The sequence below is a fragment of the Benincasa hispida genome, chromosome 9 (genome assembly GCF_009727055.1).
Source record: "Benincasa hispida cultivar B227 chromosome 9, ASM972705v1, whole genome shotgun sequence".
In the NCBI taxonomy this organism is placed as follows: domain Eukaryota; kingdom Viridiplantae; phylum Streptophyta; class Magnoliopsida; order Cucurbitales; family Cucurbitaceae; genus Benincasa; species Benincasa hispida.
Genome location: NC_052357.1, coordinates 34521212 through 34537039, shown reverse-complemented (window position 1 = coordinate 34537039; position 15828 = coordinate 34521212).

Sequence of the window (15828 nt, the reverse complement as noted above, 5' to 3'; positions counted from 1 at the left end):
TATCTGATGTTACTATTTGTGTCAGTGACATTTAAAAGCTTCTATATCAAAATAATTACTATTCATAATATATAAAAAGAATAAATTAAAAAAATAATATCTCATAAAAATAAAAATAAATAAATAAATATCTCATTTATATAAAAATAAATAACAAAAATCAATGTATCCCACAAGTTAATTAAAAGAAAAATGTACAACTTTTAATAAAAAAAATTGAATATACGATAATTTATTTACTTTCCATAGATAGAGCGAGATTGTAATCATTACTTTCAATATATACATGACCAATGAGAAAAACGAGATATTGAAGAGAGAGCGAGATCTTAGGAGAGAACGATACTGAGAGAGTCTTCACTTTATTTGAACTTTCCATAGAAATATATATAAAAAAAAAAGAGAGAAAAGAGCTAATAATCATACTATAATTGGAATAATCATTAGACTATAATTGAATATATTAGATTATTATACTATAATTGAATAATCATTTGACAATAAATTGAATATATTAGATTATTATACTATAAATTGAATATATTAGATTATTATAATGTAAAACTTTATTGATTACAAAAAAAAAAAATTGAATATACAATAGATTATTATAAAAAATTGAATATACAATAAATTATAATAAAAAATTGAATATACATAAAATGAATATATAATAAAAAAAAATTATTTATTATTCAATCCCTAACTGTCTGGAGCCCGTCTTAGTAACAAAGGACACTTCCTTCGATTATGTCCTAACTGGTTACAAAATCTACATCGTTGTCGAGTGGCTGGTTCTGTTCAATCCATCCCATTGTGATAACGTGAACTTTTCGGTCTACAGATCTTCTCAACAACGATGGATCAGGATGTAAGACGGGCATATAATAATGCTCTTGATCTTCTCAACATGGAGTCCTCAAAGAAGCTCGAATGTTGCCTATAAATGCTTTTGCTCAGATAACATTCTTCAAATGCGTGAACTATTTCGAGAAAAGAAGAGCAGAAATAAGGGATGCATTGGAGCGTCAAGATAAACCAGGACCTGTTGATCCCGATGTTTTGTATGACCAGTCCATTCATCGATCATATGTTGTACGAGATCGTACTATTGGAGAAATATCTTGCAGACGTCGAGAGGCAGGATTTATTCAGTTGGACTGGCATCTTGATCACAGCCTTGGTTGAGAGATAGAGGCCCGAGACGTATACATTCCATGTGTCTGTTGAAAAGTGCACTATCACTCTACAAGACATAGAAGTGTTGTTGGGGTTACTTGTTGACGGTGAACCGGTCACCGGAGTGATGTACGATGACTGGTTAGAAGTTTGTCAACTGTACCTCGTTGCGACCCCATCTGCCGACAAGATTAAAGGATCGAGGTTAAGTTTAATATGGTTAGGAACACAATTTTGTGAGCTCACAGATGATGCAGGCGAGGAAACTGTCACAAGATATGCGCGAGCATATATACTACAAATGATGGGTGGAAATTTGTTTTCAGATAAATCAAGTAATTTTGTTCACTTGATGTTCCTGCCACTGTTAGCTAACCTTCATGATGCGGGCGGTATTCGTAGGGTGGAGCATGCTTGGCATGGTTGTATAGACAACTATGCAAAGTAACAAGACCTGAGGTTCGAAAGATAGTTGAGCCTCTCATACTTTTACAACTATGGGTTTGGGAGCGATTTCCAACAATGGTTCCACAGCTACATCATGTTAATGACGCTCAGTTAGTTGGACGAACCTACGGTTCTTGGTATGTTGTTTTAATTCAATTTAATTTTTATATCACTGATATAGTTAATTTAAATTTTAAATTATCAATTTAAAAATTTAGGTGGAGAGACAAAATTTGTGTGACTAGGATAGCCACACATGTGATCAACCAGTATAGATAGATGTTTGATCTGCTTCAAGTTGAACAGGTACATTACACTAAACCTAATTGATTATTTTATTCACATTTTTATTGTATTTGTCTTTAATATTCTCTAATATAATATTTTGTGTTTCAGGTTATTTGGGAGCCGTACAAAATTATTGTGCATACTTTGCTTAATTTTTGTACGAATGGTCAAAACATATGGCGGACGATGAGTCCTCTCATATGTTTTCACATTGGTGAGTGGCATATTCCTGATAGGGTAATAAGACAATTCGGTTTTCAGTAGGATTTCCCATTGCTTTATAATACTGAACCCGTACTGCATGATTATGTTAGTCCGATGATGATGATCCCAGCATTTGGTTCAGGACATTATGACTCAGAGGTTGGTCCTTCGTCTTCATATGTGCATGGACATGGTCGAGATCGTGGAGAGCATAATGAATATTTATATTATGAAGCACCTGCAGAGGTACCAGAGCAACATCAAGAAGAACCTAAGCAACCTCAAGTTCGAAGTCGACGACAACCAGCTCGAAATCGACGACATCCACCTTGTGGGACACATTGATTTTTGTAATAACTTTTATATAAATGAGATATTTAATTTACATTTTTTTTTATTTTTATGAGTTATTATTTTTTTTAATTTATTCTTTTTAGAGTTTAAATAAAATAATAAAATATTTTTAGAAATTGTTTTTATAAAATGGAAAACTAAAAAAAAAAAGATTAGAAAAAAAAAAGGTGGAATGTGTAATAATTAAAAAGGAAAAAAAAGGGAAATTTGTACGGCATTCTCGCTCTCTATCAAAATCTTGCTATCTCGCTCTCAAAATCTCGCTTTCTCTCATAATCTCGCTCTCGAATTTGATTGGGAAGTTCAGTGGCAAAAAGAAGGAGATTCATTAGCTCGTTATTTAGTCAGACTTGCTGAGATGACAAAATCTGTAAAAATTATTCAACAAGCTTTAGAAGGAATTCTAGGGGGACTTTATGAAAATTTAGAAATACGATCTTTTGATAGAGGGAGGTCTCCAGAATGATAATTAAACAGACTCAATAATAATGTTAGGAAGGGTAAGGTCGAGGGTTCAAAGTTCGACATACACAAGTGAAAGGAAGGTCTTTGAGGTCGAATTTTCAACCCTCAAATTATTTTTAAGAAAAAACAACAATATTTTTACAAATAGTTTGAAAACAACAATATTTTCCTAAATAATTTCTAAAAGGACAATATCCTTTTAATTTTCCTTTTTTTTTATCCATACAATTTTAAAAATGAATGAAAATTACCCTAATACCCTTCACATTTCAAAACTCACTCAAACTCACTCAAACCCTCCAAACCCTCTTTTCCATTTTCACTCTTCTCCATTTCAAAAGTCCTCAAGCTCACTCCATTTCACTCTTCTCATTCTACATTTACTTGTCATTCTCCTTTTCATTAAAGAACATTTAGGATTTTTCAACTAAACTATGGATTTTCATTTTGTTTCACTCAATGTGTTAGTTTATGTTAGGTGTTCTTGTGTGAATATTTGAAATCTATGTTAGATCTATGTTGAATGTTATTTTTTTTTCCTAAAAACATCATGTTTGGCATTTTCTGAATAACTTTGAGCCTAAAATGCGTTTCCGAAAATCGGTCTTACCTAGTCGGGCTTCATACCATTGTGACCGTGTATGTGACCGGACATGCAAGTTTGAGGTTGCTTGGGGATAGATTTGGGGAAGAGGGGAAGATTGTGCCCGATGGTAGACCGGTCGGGTTGTATGTGTATTTCGACCGGGTATAGGTAGGAAAGACCGGGTATGGGCTAGAAAGAGAGAAAAGGATGAGGGGGAAGGGGGCAAAATCGAGTAGAAGTAGATGGCGCCGGGTCCCGGCCTGGTAGGGTATTGGACCGAGTAGGGGGAGGGCACCGGGTAGAGTAGGGGTGCACGTGGAAGTATTGGGAGTAAACGATCGCTTAGTACCATTGCCTAGCACTATACGATCGTTTAGCTACGACGCACGCTAAACGATGCGATGAATTGATACACGATAGCGCTGGGCGATTGTTTAGATGTAGAGCTAAGTGATCGTGGTGTGGGAATTAAACGATACGTTGGATTTTCTAAATGATAGCACTACACGATCGTTTAGCTACAACACGCGCTAAGTGATGCGATGAAGTACTACGCGATAGAGCTGAGCATTGTTTACATGTAGAGCTAAGCGATCGTGGCGAGGGAACTAAACGATACGTTAGATTTTCTAAATGATGGCACTATGCGATCGTTTAGATACAACAAACACTAGACGATAGTCGTGTAGGAGGAGGGGAACCGGGTAGAGAGGGGCTGTGTAGGGGATGCTTCTGGAATTTGACCTGGCCCTGTACCCGGTCGGGTATGAGCCGGGCCATTTTATTTATTTATTTATTTATATTTATATATAATTTTTTAAATTTTTTTTTAAGTATGCATTGATGATCATGATGTGTTGTCTTCTAATTTATCTATTTCATGAAAAATGTAGGTTATAATGGAACTAGATATGAAGGTTCATTCTAATGACCATTTTCCTGCGGCCCTTTCATGTTGTTCCCACATAGGAAAGGCTTTTCCTAAAATTAATAAAAAAAAAAACTATCTTCAATGGACCACTAATTCATTATATTTTTCTTCGGGAGTTAGAGGAACCTAGGAGAGATGGTATTAGCTTTAATTTTATGGGGAATAAAATATCCTTCAGCCAAGTAGAGTTTAACCTAAAACATCAAACTAGAAATGTGAGAGGGAAAAATTCTTTTATTAGACTTAGAGCAAGTATCTAAACGATAATGTGGGCATGAAGGCATACGAGTTGGACTCTATTTTTCCAAGTCTTGAGTTTGAAAACGATTTTGATGCAATGAAAATTGCATTGTTTTATTTTATTGAGTTTGCTATGATGTGTAGAGAGAGGAAAAAGCAAATGGATTTTGAAAATTTAGCAATCATAGACTATTGGAATAGATTTTGTAATGAGGATTGGAGCAAGAAATTTTTTGCCAATACAATTAAACAATTGAAAGATAAAGCACAGGTTTATAAAGGCAATGCAGATGGAAAACAACAGATGTAAAGTCTTTATGGGTTTCCTCATGCTTTTCAGGTAACTTAATTAGTTTGATTTAATGAATATTCATAAAAATACACCACTGATATACACTTACATTTCATATAGGTATGAACATATGAAACGATTTCATCATTATCCGGACGCATTGCAAACAGATTGAATGACAAATGCGATACCACACATTTTGAGATGGTCGTGCTCACATTCTCCTCCATATAGAGTGATTAGAGACGAAGTCTTTGAGTAAGATGCAATATGTTTCTTCTTAATTTTTTTTGGGTTAGAATTATTTTGATGATTATAGCTTCTTAGTTTATTTATTCATGATTACAATTTTTTGTAGGTCAAAATTACATTGGAACTCGTTCCTTCTGAGGAAGAGATTCAGTTTATGATTCGTGTTATGGAGTCACTCATCCCTCCACTCACCAATTGCACCACCTGTACAACAAGAACCCACAAATGATGGTGATGTTGTTGGACCTTCAAACACTAAAAAGGTTGGGTCGAGCTGGGACCGGGTGCCACCTACTCATATGCCAACGCTCCCGCAAGTACACGAGCGTTTAGTTCCTACGAAAAAACTAAACGATCATCTAACTTTTCTTCACATTGTGTAACGTTTGGAACTAAACGATCGTTTAGCAACTGAACCTCAATATTCGTCTAATTTTTCTTCACATTGCTATATGATCGTCTAACTATTTTTTCATTTTTTTATATAAATATCATTCTGGAAATAATTTGGTGAAGAGAACTTTTTGTAGGGTTGTAAACAAATTAAATTTGGTGGAGAATTTTTAGTGTTAGAATGTGAAAAAAATTTTGTCAATTAATTTTGGATAAAATAATTTTTTGTGAATAAATTTTTGAGGTGGATAATTTTTTGTGAATTAATTTGGTAGGCTGGTGGTTGAAATTGAAAGTGAGAATTTAATAAAGGACATGAGAGTAATTGTATAACCAATATTTTTCATGCTTACATCATTTTCATCATCAAGGGGATAAAAAAAATTGTTTTTAAAAAATAGTTCAAAAATATAAAATCAAACTTCAAATAGGCTATTTTTGTCAATTTTCCATTTTTTCCATTTTACTGGTATTTCATAATTCTTCGAAAATTATCTAAAAGTATATGGAATAAAAAAAATTAAGACGTAATTAATTTGGGTGGCTTTTAATAAGGAGAAGTAAGCCAACTTATTTACAAATATAACAAAATGCCATTGTCTATGGCTGATAGTGATGAAACGTACATATGTACCGCGAAAGCAATTAAGAATCTTTAGTACTCTAATTAGGTTAATTTCCTAAGAATAAGCATGTATTTAAACATAAATTAAAGGGTTTAAGTGTACGACCTTTATAGCTCTAAATTGACTGCCAATTTTCCTTCCCAACTATTCTCCTGTGAGATTGTGGGATCTGATGATTTATTAAATTAGGGATGAATTTAGAATAGAAATTGAGAGATAATTGAGGACTTAAATTCTAAAACTCTTTTAGAATCTTTAAATTGCCAAGAAGTTGTTTTTCAATTAACTTGAAAATAACTTGAAAAATACCAAAAGTGGCGAAGAAGTTTAAATTTCACATAATCACTCAATTTATGGAGTAACTACATGCAATTCATGCAAAATTGAGTAACCACATTTTGACACTTCAAAATGCACTCAATTTTAGTGGGATTAATGGCTTGTTGTAGAATAATACCTAGTAAATAGAATTACTCCTAATAACACTTAAAAAATAGGATTTTCCACTCAATAAAATTGTTGGATTTTTCCACTAGGTGAGATTAACTTTTGACCTTTGACTTTTAGAGTCAACATTTGACTTTAGCCAAATTTCAATTAGATACAATTTTAATTCATAATTAAAACAAAAAAGATGTTGAAATTTCCCACTTAGTGTAGTCAATCTTTGACTTTTGACTACTTTGAATTGAGACAATCTCAGCTGAGGGGTCTAGAGCAACATTCACTGAGTGGCAGTCTGCTACTCCTTTGAATTGAGACAATCTTGGCTAACACTTAGTAATTCTCGTAAGTGTGACCCACCATTTTTAAACCCCAGAGGTTGGCCCCAACAATGCTACTGAATTGGAGAGTCAAAGTTGGGAATCAACCTAAGAGACCCTATCCATTTCTAGAGTTTGAGTAGTTCCGAATCTCATGTTATAAATCTTCGAAGGGATAATCGCCGGAAAAATGACTAGCTAAAGTTGCCTAAAAACAACAACAGGTGCAACATGGGAATCTCACGTTCCAACCTAATGGAGGAGACCGCAGGATGGTTTACACACTTCCTTCTCCTACTTACTATGAACAACTTCCCCTATTCACCTTGTTATTGACCCCATGCAAATACTCTCCAAAGGGAGGCTGCTCCTAGGGCGACATGAAACCAAACATGAATCTCACGGTGTGAACTCTTAGAGACGTGAGAGCTAAAAATAATATATCGTATATATTATTAATCTCCCACTTAAGTGTTGTATACGGTTGAATATACTTTTACTTAGCCATATATTTCGACTAATTAAACATACCCTAAGTCTAGATGATTTTTTCAAGTATAATGTTTATACTGGATTTAAACCTATGATGTCTAGGTGATAAATCTATTAAAACCTCACATCACTCATGCATGCTCATAAAACTGGGTTAACCTAACTCATATGTCAGCTTGATCACTATGTAGCAAGTGTTCCGTAAAGCGTCAATTTAAATATCTCCAACCTTAGATAGGATCTCACCAGATGAGTTATTCTTGTAACCACTAGTTTTACAAGATATTGACCTATTTTATCTATTAAAACATGATTTCTTGGATTCTGTTAACCCTAAGTGAGCATGCCTTTATCTTTTTTTATAGATTTAAAGTCTATCTCCTTTTATAACACTTACAACATAGAAAATGAACCTATAACATGCATCTCAAATGCTTTATATAACAATTATATAAACATCCATTCCTTGCAATAATATAACAACTTTACCAAACTCATGGAATCCTAAACATGCATACTATATATTATAATAATTATAATATACTTTCAATGCATGCTACATGCTTATCATAAGTGGGATTTTAAATCTATATGACATATAATATGCACACAACAGATAAATTATTTAATCCATACATTCACAATGCATAATCAAATAAAACACACTAAAATGGATCAGTTTTGACATCCTAAGCAAGCTAAATACTAAAATTATTACAATAATAAAGTAGCAAACAGCTTCGAATCGCCTCTGAACACTTTGGACCAGCTCAAACCACCAGAACTAGCCTTTAAAATAGCAAAACCAGGTTGAACCGGCTGAAACCACTGGTCCAGCCAACCTCTGAACCGGGCGAGTCAGGCACAGAACAAGGAGCTGGGTGCGGGTGCGGGTCGGTTGGAGTTGGAGATACGGGTCGACTGGAGCTGGCGAAGCGGGCTGGATCTAAATGGCTTGGGCCGTGCGCGCTGGGTCTGGATACAGAGCGGCAACTGGAGGGTGGGCTTGAGCCGTGGACTCGGGTCGGGTCTGGAGATGAATCCGGGTCGGGTTGCAGGTATGGGTTGGATCTGGAACCTTCAAGCGAGTCAGGAAGCCTTTTTTCACCCAAAAAAAAACCAGCTGTCCTCATACAACCTAGAATTAACTCTAATGACTAATAAAAGTATAGACCCTTTGTAACACGTTAATGTCCATAAAACACTAGATAATTACAATAATTATTACACCATGAAAGAGAATACAGATATCAAAGCCGAACTTAACCATTTTAGCACACATTCATTCATCACATGAATAATTACCCACCAAACCAAAATTAACAATAATTGAGTATTAAATCATGCTCCGATACCAATTGATGGAACGTATACATGTACAGCGGAAGCAATTAAGGATCTTTAGTACTTTACTTAGGTTAATTTCATAAGAATAATCATGTATTTTAACATAAATTAAAGGGTTTAAGTGTACAACCTTTGTAACTCCAAATTGACTGCCAATTCCTCTCCAATCTCCTTACGAACTAGCTGTGAACTATCAAGAGAGTCTTCCTGATTATTCTTCAGCCTTAGAAAGGGATGGTGGGATTCGATGAGTGATTAAATTAAGGATGAATTTATAATAGAAATTGAGAGAGAATCGAGGTTTTAAATTCTTAATGTTTTTTAGAATCTCTAAGTTGTCAAGAAGAAACTGTTTTTCAACTAACTTGAAAATAACTTGAAAAATACCAAAAATGCCCAAGAAGTTTAAATTTCATATAATCACTCAATTTATAGAGCAATTACATGTAATTCATGTAAAATTGAGTTAACCACAAACACTTCAAAATGCAATTTTAGTGCAATTAGTGGCTTGTTGTAGAATCAACACCTAGTAAATGAAATTACTTATACTTCCACTTAAAATGTGATTTTCCCACTCAATAAGATTATTGGATTTTTCCACTAAGTAGGGTCAACTTTTGATCTTTGACTTTTGGAGTCAACATTTGACTTTAGTAAAATTTCGATTAGATACAATTTTAGTTCAAACAAATTTTTTTCTGGAATTTTCCACTTACTAATTTTAATTCAAATTTCCTACTTATTGTATACATGAATTGTTTATGTGTGATTGATCTTTATACCTGAGTTATTTAGGTGTGATTACTTTTTATAGAAGGCTATCTATTATGTATAATTAATGTGTTGTTTATGTGATTAATGGGCTGCTTATGTGTGATTACTCTTTATTCGTGAATTGTTTTTAAGTTAATTGAGGAAGATGACAGTGGAAATAAAATATTGGGGGTCCCAAGTATATTTGATTAGTTGATTGTAGGTGTGTTTATTAAATTTTTAAAAAGGTTTTATGAAACCACTACAAAGATAAATGGATCTTCATACGTGACTTCTAATGTTGGTTATAAGAAAATTAATAAAATTCAGTTTGCTTTAAACAAATGGGGCAACAATACCAACTCTATTTTAAGTATGATACCTATGAATATGAAGACAAAGTTTGATAAGTATTGGGATTCACTTGAAAAAAATGAATAAATTGATGTTTGTGGCTATGGTGATTGATCCTTGGTGCAAGTTAAAGTATTTGAATTATTGTCTTTTCAATGTTTATGAGAGTAATGTTGTTAAGGATATGGTTGAGAGTGTGGAGGTATATTTGTATCGTCTATATGACTTTTACAATTCACATAATAACTCCACTCGAGGTAGTCATAGTACTAGTGATTCTCAATAATCAAAGTCTGTCTTTAAAAATGAAGATGATCATGGTGTAGACAATGAGATAGATGATCTGTAGATAACTTTTAAGAGATTGAGAGAAGAAGAAAGTTCATTGGAAGTAGAGAATGATTTGAGTTCTTATTTGTCTGACAAGGATATAGAAGATAAAAATGATTTTGATATTTTGTACTGGTGGAAAATGAATGGCTACAAATATTTCATTTTATTAAAAATTGTTCGAGATGTTTTGGCAGTTCCAATATTTAAAGTGGCTTCCGAATCTGCATTTAGTATAGGAGGGAGGATTCTTTATCCCTTTTGAAGTTCTTTAACTCCTAAAACAGTGGAGACCTTGATATGTACACAAAATTAGATTAGTGGCTGAGTGTTACTAGATCTCCCTCCACAACTTGAAGAGTTAGTGGCTTGTGAAAATATTGAGTCAAGTAATTAATTGAATTTTTTATTTTACATATCTAACATGTATTATGCTCAAATAATTAATGCATTTAATTTTGTATGATTTGTTTTTGTAGAGAGTCCATCATCCTCTATTGTTTTGAAATAATGAATTGGATTTGGAGCATATTGATGATTTTAATTGTAAGTTTTACTACCATAAGATAATATATTATTACTTATGTTATAAACAATCCTTTTGGTTTAATGTATTCATAATTTTTTCAGACATTGAGAAGTGAAATACCAAAAACGAAAACTCACTCATTCGTCATGGTGCTGCTTGGACTTTTTTTTTATATGATTGAACTTAGACTTTTATGTAATAGGCTATAATAGTTATATTCAACTTGGACTTTTTCTTTTTTTTTTTTTTTTTTTTTTTTTAAATATGCTAATAGTTATTATTGAACTTGGACTTTTATATAATATGCTAACAGTTATTATTGAACTTGGACTTTTATATAATATGCTAATAGTTATTATTGAACTTGGACTTTTTGTTTCTATTTTGAATGAATTTGAATATTTTGAGTGTGGACTTTGAACTTGAACATTTGAATGATTTGAATTAGTTTCTTTTGAAATTTATATTGAATTTATGGTGGTTGTATTTTAAAGTATAAAACTTTTGCATAGAATGCATATTGTTTGATTTTGAAATTTTTAATAATTGATGTAATATATTTAGTTCACTTAGTAAATATGAAAGTTTATTGACCTACAAAAATCAAATTCTTCAATAGAAAATGAAGTAAGGAGAAAAAAAAGAACTGGTGACCCAACCCGACTTAACCTAGAAATATTGAGTGTGTTGGGTTGACCATTTGAAAATGAACCGATAGGGTTCATTTAAAACCAACCCAAATTTTCAGGTTGGTCCATAAAATGCCTCCAACTCGACCCAACCTGGCCCATGTATACCCTACCACTTTGTGTATTCAACCTTTGACTTTTGACTTTCAAAGCTTGGTGAAGTCAATATTTTGACTTTTAACCTACTTTGACTAATTCTATTTAATTTCAAAATTAATTCTAATAATTAATTTAAAATTAAATTAATATTAAATAATTAATTAAATAATTTAATTAATTTAATATAATATTAAATCTAACGCTAATCCCTATCAATATGAATCCCTATTCACAGTCTTGATATATAAATCTTATTTAAATATCTCATACTCTCTATTTATCATTTAATTCTCAATTGAATAATACGTCGTTAAATATATCACACATATTTAACACTTATTCCCTAGTTCGAATTTGAGCACTTCGAATTCATTCGTCATACTGTTCTAAAGTTTAGTTCGATATGCGCTTGTAGAAGACCTCATAGATCTACAGATCATGGGCTCCAACTATCCGAGATTATCTGGCTAAATTCTTTAACCCAATTAACCAATATTCGTTAACTAACGGGTCACTCCACTAAAGCCCAGTAGTTGTATTCCCCTCATTATAGATATATTTCTATCCACTCGATATAACCATAATCAGTAAGTCAACTCTTCACAAGTTGTTCGTAATAATGGTTGGGTCAAAAGCTTTTTTACCCTCGAGATTACATCTTGCTTCTTAAGTCCGACTAATCCTCTAATGAACAATTGGCTTGTGATCCAATCACCAAACCGAGTCCCTCTCAGGGCAATGACAGGGTGGGACCCCTTATTCAAGACTTGGAGTTGGCACTTAAGGGAACAACCTCTCTACTATCCCTAAAAGTAAGTAGGAGTGAATTCCATCTTACACCCTATGTCCCCAGTTATCTACACCCCCACTCGCATGTCTCCACATGAACGATTTAGGATCACATCGTTTGTAGTATTTTACAACAATTATAACAATTATAAAGTGGGTCGCATCCAATAATATTTCAAGGATAAGGTATCCACCTTCATCCGTATACTATAACCATTTTGGCTATCTACTCGAACTTGATCCACTCTTATGCCTCCACATAGAGTCCAAGTACTAATGTAATAACCATGGATCTTAATTTATTCGGTTTAGGTTCTTTCTGAAATGAAATGAGCAATTCATACATTCAGTAACAAATTTATTGAATAAACCTCAATAACATCTTTAATGATAACAAAATAAGTTTATTGTTTACAGACCACGAGTTTTAGGACATAAAACCCAATTGATAAACTGCTATAGACTGTGATGACTTCTACCACTGATAGACAGTGACATTTTGCTATATTTGAAAATATTTTCAACAGTCTTACTATTTAAAAAAATTACCATTTAATTTTTAATATTTATGTTTTTGATTTTGTGCTTTTGAATACGGGTCATACTAAAAAGAAAGATATTGTGGTTATTCCATTCGATGCATCCAACATTACACCCATTTTTGCATAGCTCACCCAAATGTCTACAAATTTTCATGTGGATTTTTTTAAATATATAAATATATATTATTTGCGGTTAAAGAGGATGCATACAGAGATGCACAAAGTACTACTCAAATCTTTATGTTTATGTTTTAAATAACATTTAAATGAAGTTTTCTAAAAAGTACTTCTTTTCGAAAAAAAAAAATAGTTTTTTTTTTAGTGAGTATGATGTCAGCCTAGAAAAAGTTATTATTATTATTTTGACAATATATGTGATCTGATTTTAAAGTTGATATTACAAGTACTATGCAAATTAAGTCAAATAGATGCAAAAATTTTATCGATGCTCTCATTTTATGAAATACAATATAAATAAATGTTTATAACTTTTTTACTTGTTTTTCCCAACAAAACTATTTAGAAATTGCAAGATAATATTTATTTAGATGATTTTTTTTTAGAGATGCAAGTTGATTCAATAACAAAAATTCACAACATTCATTCAAATAGGAGGAGAGAATGAGAGGAAATAAAATGGTAACTTTATATAGTCTAGAAGTTAAAAGACTAAATACTAGTTTTTTCACATGGGCGGTTTGTCAAAACCAAAACATAAAAGGTTGGGAGTGAGTTTTAGATTTATTCACAATTGCATTAAAAATTTGGGATGAAGATGTTTAGGGTAACATTAAGATTGATAGGTTAATTATTCCAAGTCATAATACATTGTTGATGTTCTCGTTCCTTTTTCTTGACATCCTTCCAAAATTTAAGGGAGATTCAAGCATAAGTCAATCCTACTTGATGATTATCATACTCATATGAGCTAGTTGGATTCCATTGTTCAACGAGTAGGCTGAGCACACTAACCACAGCTTCATTTTGTTTTGTGGTGTCGCCCTAAGCTATACAACGCATTTCCAACTCGGCCAACTTTGAAATGCTCCTCATGGTTTCGTCATCCTAGTCCACAATACGACCAATTTTATTTAGAGAGTCTTCTTCGTTTTGCTTAAATCGGTGAAACCATGTCAAGAGACTACATCGATCTTCTCCAGGAGTTGTCTATGGCCTTCCTTCCGGTGATGAGTTCTATCAAAATGAACCCAAAGGCGTAAATGTCCACATTTGTGCTCACTCTTCCGATTGTTGTTAGAAAAAATAACTAATAATTTTAAAAGGAAAGAAGTATAATCATAATAGAAATAAAAATAAATTCAAAATAAGTTACCAGCATATTGAAGAGCTAGACAGCCGAAAGTTCAGGTCGCTTGTGTCTCCATAGAGTATTGTCCTTCTAGCGCATTTTTTACTCAGCCAAAATCAAATAGTTTTGGCTAAAATCCTTCCAACACACCCGTCCTTCCAGCTTATTTCTTACTTTTGAAGCCTTCGAGCATGCTCTCATGTCATTGTCCAAGAGTATGTGATGAATATTTGTTGAATAAAACCAAGCAAGTATTCCAATCCTCTGGACAAGTCCAAAGCAATTATAATTCTTTGCTTCCATGTAAGAGGAGAACACCTATCTCAGTTATACTCAAACAAGTGTTGCAAAAATGTTCTTTGAGACATACTCATACATCAGAAATCTCTCGTGACCATATATAAGTGACTCATGTTGGCCTTCTAGCATTTGAACATAAGTATGCTATATTTGTTATTTAATTTTGTGAAATGTTGTTGGAGAAGAAAGGTTATAATAGGAAAAAAGATAAATGAATGGAGAATTGTAAATTGGTGATTCAATCTTTTCAAATTTTATTCAAGGAAAGACAAAGTTTGAGGTAAACTGAGTGAGAGACAATAAGAAAAGTAAGTTTTCCATTCCCTCTTTCCATCGTTCTAAAATTTGAGGTAGACTCATATACAACTTGACTTTCAATTATTGCTTAACAATTATCATTTTGATATGGGCTAGTTCGATAATACTATTCAACGAGTGGGCTTAACACACTAACCACATAGCTTATGTCTGTCCTGTGATGCCGCTCTGAAGCTGTACAATGCATGGCCAAATCGAGCACCTTTGAAATGGTCCTCATGGTTTCATCATCCAAGTCGGCAATATGATCAATTTCATTTAGAAAGTCTTCTTTGTTTTGCTTAACTTGGTGAAACCACGTAAAGAGACTAAGTCTATCTTTTCCCCATGAGTTGTCTATGGCCTTCCTTTTGGTTCATCAAAATGATCCCAAAGACGTAAATATCCACATTCATCCTCACTATTCTTGTTGCTGTTTGAAAGAAATTGAATAAATTTAAAGGAAAACTAATAATAATCATAATAAAAATAACAATAAAATAAAAATAAGTTGCCAACTTATTCAGGAGCTAGATAGCCGAAAGTTCCAGTCAATTGTGTCTACATAAAATATTGTCCTTTCAGCGCATTTTTCACGCAACCAAAGTTGAATACTTTCGATTGCAGTCCTTCCAGTATGCTCAGCCTAAGCCCTTCCAATGCATTGTTTTGAAGCATTCGAACATGCTTTCGCTCATCGTCCAAGAGTATGTTTGAAGGCATTAAATATTTGTGAATGAATTTTTGTTGAGTAAAACCATACAAGTATTCCACTATGAAGAAATTGTAACTCAAATACCTCAGCTATTTTTTGTTTTTAATAAACTTTATCTTGTAACAGTCAGTTAGTATATGTTATAAATACTACTAATCAGAAAACAAAACCGAGTTAAGTTCATCATTTTTTATTTTTCTGTAAACAAAAAAGTTGTACGCAATCTTCTAAGTGAAAAAGAACTTGAATCTTCCCATAG